Genomic DNA, 5,551 nt, shown 5'->3' on the forward strand with positions numbered 1-5,551 from the left:
TGCCTGGCTTCCTGAAACAAGAGGGGAGCCGTCTTCTGCCTTCTTCTGACCCCTCCTGAGTCTCACTCAGAATGTGGTTTCAGAGGCCCTTGCAGGACTCGCACGCTCACTCCCTGCCAGAGGCCTTCATTCTGAAGAAAGGCGACGGGAGAGGAAGGACGGGTTCTCTACAGCGTTGTCTTCTCGAGTGAGGTGCCTGCATTTACGCCTGCCAGGTTAAGCACAGACGGGGCCACACGCCCAGACTCATGAAACAAACAAGAGGTGAGTGAGAACTGCCTTCCACACGCTCCTGTTTTCAGTCGGTTTCACGGGTGGGACCGGTTCCCCGGTCTCTCCTACACGAACACTGTCCGATTCCTTCAGCTTCAAGAGCAGCAATGCAGGCTACCCTGTGGTAACTCTACAGCGTGGATTCTTTCCGGTTGTGCTCGGTACCTAGGCATCCAGGCACACATGGTACAGCAGGGCTCACCTCCTCACCCAGGAGGGGAGTCGAGAGCAGCCTTGCTTGCAGGCCTCTTTCTCAGTCAGGGTAACGTCTAGGTCCCATTTCTCCTGCTTCCACAAACACACACACAGCAGATGAGGTTTGCGCTCGGGAAAGGCGTTTTTGGCCGAGGCGCTTGGTCCCCAAGCGGAACCGTTTTCTTCCTCTGTGCTTGGTGGATGGCACTTAGGATGAACCGCACCCAGCGGGCGGACGGCTCTGCTCCGCGAAAGAGGAGTTGAGTGGAGAGTACCCTTGGACGCAAGGGTCTTTCTCCCTTGGAATTCGGCTGCGACCCACTCCGAAGTTTGGCACACAAGCACAGTTGAATAGGGGTCCACACTGGGCAGAGGCGACGGGAGTGGAAGCTGGGCTTCCTTTCACGCTCGTTCCTGCCGAGGCAGTGCTGCGCTCTGAGCCTTCCAAACCCCTCTGGAGCGGTGGCGTTAGCCTCAGGTAGCAAGAGCCGAGCCGAGAGGTGCCTTCCGCACTGGCCTGCTTCTCTCCCTCGCTTGTACTAAATGGGACCCGTTCCCCAGGCTCTCAGCGACGGTACACCGGACACTTCATTTTCCCCCGGGGAGGTCGGCGGTAGCTAAAGCACGGTTTCTCTTCCCGGTGCTGCTTCGAGCTGCACGCTAGCCATTAGACTTGCCTTCAGAAGTGGGGCCGAAGGGCTGGCTTGCTGAAACCAGTGGGGAGTCGTGTTCTGCCTTCTGCCTCGGCCCGAGTCTCACCCAGAGGACGGTGTTGGACTCCCCGACAGGGCTCTCTCGCACGCACACAGCAGAAAGCTTCCACCCTCAGCAACGGCGATTTTCGCCGAAGCACGGACTCCCTACAGTGTGGTTCCTCCGAGGTAGGTGGTTGACTTTCGGCCTGCCCGCACACACGGGGCAACGGTACTAGCCCCAGAAACGAGAGCTGAGTCGAGAGGCGTCCCGGGCTCCGGCCTTTGTCTCGCTCGGCTTTACATAGGGAGGCCGTTCCCCGGGCTCCCAGCCACAGTGCACGGTACACGGCATCCTCCCACCCAGTGAACGGCGGGAGCTAAAGCACGGTTTCCCCACAGCGTTGTTCGTTCCAGGGACCCCCTGCGGCTCGGGCCTCCATGCACCCAGGCGGGACAAACGCTGCGTTCGTTGAAACTAGAGCTGATTCGAAAGTTGCCCCTGCACGAAGCCGTTTCTCTCGCGCAACTATTGAAGGGATCTTTTCCCAGTCTCTCCAGGACACGCACGGCAAGGGCTTTGACCGCCCGGTATAGCGATGCTCTCTCCAAAACCCGGTCCCTCTCCACTGCTCTTTCCTGAGTTAGTACGCCAGCAGTTAGGCTTCCTGGGCAACGTGGGGCCGAGGCCTGGCTTCCTGAAACAAGAGGGGAGCCGTCTTCTGCCTTCTTCTGCCGCGTCCTGAGTCTCACTCAGAATGTGGTTTCAGAGGCCCTTGCAGGACTCACACGCTCACTCCCTGCCAGAGGCCTCCAGTCTGAAGAAAGGCGACGGGAGAGGAAGGACGGGTTCTCTACAGCGTTGTCTTCTCGAGTGAGGTGCCTGCCTTTACGCCTGCAAGCCAAGCACACACGGGAACACAGGCCCAGCCTCATGAAACAAACAAAAGGTTTGTGAGAGCTGCCTTCTGAACGCTTCTCTTTCTCACTCGGTTTCACGGATGGGATCGGTACCCCGGTCTCTCCTACACGAACACTGTCTTATTCCTCCAGCTCCAAGTACAGCAATGCTAGGTGCCGTGCGGGAACTCCACAGCCTGGATTCTTTGCGGTAGTTGCCGGGTACCTAGGCATCCAGGCACACAGGGTACAGCAGGGCTCACCTCCTCACCCAAGAAGGGAGTCGAGAGCAGCCTTGCTTGCAGGCCTCTTTCTCAGTCAGGGTAACGTCTAGGTCCCATTTCTCCTGCTTCCACAAACAAACACACAGCAGATGAGGTTTGCGCTCGGGAAGGGCTTTCTTGGCCGAGGCGCTGGGTCCCCAAGCGGAACCGTTTTCTTCCTCTGCGCTTGGTGGATGGCACTTAGGATGAAAAGCACCCAGCGGGCGGACGGCTCTGCTCCGCGAAAGAGGAGTTGAGTCGAGAGTTGCCTTGGACGCAGCGGGCCTTTCTCCCTTGGAATTCGGCTGCGACACACTCCCCAGGATGGCACACAAGCACAGTTGGAAAGGGGGCCACCCTGGGCAGAGGCGACGGGAGTGGAAGCTGGTCTTCCTTACAGCCTCGTTCCTCCCGAGGCAGTGCTGTGCTCTGAGCCTTCCAAACCCCTCTGGAGCGGTGGCGTTAGCCTCAGGTAGCAAGAGCCGAGCCGAGAGGTGCCTTCCGCACTGGCCTGCTTCTCTCCCTCGCTTGTACGAAATGGGACACGTTCCCCAGGCTCTCAGCGACGGTACACCGGACACTTCATTTTCCCCCGGGGAGGTCGGCGGTAGCTAAAGCACGGTTTCTCTTCCCGGTGCTGCTTCGAGCTACACGCTAGCATTTGGACTTGCCTTCAGAAGTGGGGTTGCAGGGCTGGCTTGCTGAAACCAGTGGGGAGTCGTGTTCTGCTTCTGCCTCGGCCCGAGTCTCACCCAGTGGACGGTGTTGGACTCCCCGGCAGGGCTCTCTCGCATGCACACAGCAGAAAGCTTCTACCCTCAGCAAGGCGATTTTCGCCGAAGCACGGACTTCCTACACTGTGGTTCCTACGAGGTAGGTATTTGACTTTCGGCCTGCCTGCACACACGGGGCAACGGTACTAGCCCCAGAAACGAGAGCTGAGTCGAGAGGCGTCTCAGCCTCCGGCCTTTGTCTCGCTCGGCTTTACGTAGGGAGGCCGTTCACCGGGCACCCAGCCACAGTGCACGGTTCATGACTTACTCCCACCCAGTGATCGGCGGGAGCAAAAGCACGGTTTCCCCTCAGCGTTGTTGCTTCCAAGGAGGCGCTTCGGGCACGGGCCTCCAAGGACCCAGGCGGGAGGAGCGCTGGCTTCGTTGAAACTAGAGCTGATTCGAGAGGTGCCTCTGCACGAAGCCGTTTCTCTCGCCCAGCGATTGAAGGGATCTTTTCCCAGTCTCTCAAGGACACGCACCGCAAGTGCTTTCACCGCCCGGGATAGCAATGCTCTCGCCAAAACGCGGTCCCTCTCCACTGCTCTTTCTTGAGTTAGTACGCCAGCAGTTAGGCTTCCTGGGCAATGTGGGGCCACAGGCCTGGCTTCCTGAAACAAGAGGGGAGCCGTCTTCTGCCTTCTTCTGACCCCTCCTGAGTCTCACTCAGAATGTGGTTTCAGAGGCCCTTGCAGGACTCGCACGCACACTCACGGCCAGAGGCCTCCAGTCGGAAGAAAGGCGACGGGAGAGGAAGGACGGGTTCTCTACAGCGTTGTCTTCTCGAGTGAGGTGCCTGCCTTTATGCCTGCCAGGTTAAGCACAGACGGGGCCACACGCCCAGCCTCATGAAACAAAGAAGAGTTGAGTGAGAGCTGCCTTCTGCACGGTCCTGTTTCTCACTCGGTTTCACGGATGGGACCGGTTCCCCGGTCTCTCCTACACGAACACTGTCCGATTCCTTCAGCTTCAAGAGCAGCAATGCAGGCTACCCTGTGGTAACTCTACAGCGTGGATTCTTTCCGGTTGTGCTCGGTACCTAGGCATCCAGGCACCCAGGGTACAGCAGGGCTCACCTCCTCACCCAAGAAGGGAGTCGAGAGCAGCCTTGCTTGCAGGCCTCTTTCTCAGTCAGCATAACGTCTAGGTCCCATTTCTCCTGCTTCCACAAACACGCACACAGCAAATGAGGTTTGCGCTCGGGAAGGGCGTTCTTGGCCGAGGCGCTTGGGTCCGCAAGCAGAACCGTTTTCTTCCTCTGCGCTTGGTGGATGGCACTTAGGACGAAACGCACCCAGCGGGCGGACGGCTCTGCTCCGCGAAAGAGGAGTTGGGTCGAGAGGTGCCTTGGGCGCAGCAGGTCTTTCTCCCTTGGAATTCGGCTGCGACCCACTCCCCAGGTTGGCACACAAGCACAGTTGAATAGGGGGCCACACTGGGCAGAGGCGACGGAAGTGGAAGCTGGGCTTCCTTACAGTCTCGTTCCTGCCGAGGCAGTGCTGCGCTCTGAGCCTTCCAAACCACTCTGGAGCGGTGGCGTTAGCCTCAGGTATCAAGAGCCGAGCCGAGAGGTGCCTTCCGCACCGGCCTGCTTCTCTCCCTCGCTTGTACGAAATGGGACCCGTTCCCCAGGCTCTCACCGAGGGTACACCGTACGCCGCTTTCTCCCCCGGGGATGTCGGCTGTAGCTGAAGCACGGTTTCTCTTCCCTGCTTCGAGCTGCACGCTAGCCATTGGACTTGTCTGCAGAAGTGGGGCCGCAGGGCTAGCTTGCTGAAACCAGTGCAGAGTCGTGTCTGCCTTCTGCCTCGGCCCGAGTCTCACCCAGAGGACGGTGTTGGACTCCGCGGCAGGGCTCTCTCGTACGCACACAGCAGAAAGCTTCCACCCTCAGCAACGGCGATTTTCGCTGAAGCACGTACTCCCTACAGTGTGGTTCCTCGGAGGTAGGTGTTTGGCTTTCGGCCTGCCCACACACACGGGGCAACGGTATTAGCCCCAGAAACGAGAGCTGAGTCGAGAGGCATCCCCGGCTCCGGCCTTTGTCTCGCTCGGCATTACATAGGGAGGCCGTTCCCCGGGCTCCCAGCCACAGTGCACGGTACACGGCATCCTCTCACCTAGTGAACGGCGGGAGCTAAAGCACGGTTTCCCCACAGCGTTGTTCCTTCCAGGGAGCCCCCTGCGGCTCGGGCCTCCTCGCACCCTGGCGGGACTAACGCTGCTTTCATTGAAAGTAGAGCTGATTCGAGAGGTGCCCCTGCACGAAGCCGTTTCTCTCGCCCAACGATTGAAGGGATCTTTTCCCAGTCTCTCAAGGAGACGCACCGCAAGTGCTTTCACCGCCCGGTATAGTGATGCTCTCTCCAAAAGCTGGTCCCTCTCCACTGCTCTTTCTTGAGTTAGTACGCCAGCAGTTAGGCTTCCTGGGCAATGTGGGGCCACATGCCTGGCT

The sequence above is a fragment of the Zalophus californianus genome, chromosome 14 (assembly GCF_009762305.2).
Source record: "Zalophus californianus isolate mZalCal1 chromosome 14, mZalCal1.pri.v2, whole genome shotgun sequence".
In the NCBI taxonomy this organism is placed as follows: domain Eukaryota; kingdom Metazoa; phylum Chordata; class Mammalia; order Carnivora; family Otariidae; genus Zalophus; species Zalophus californianus.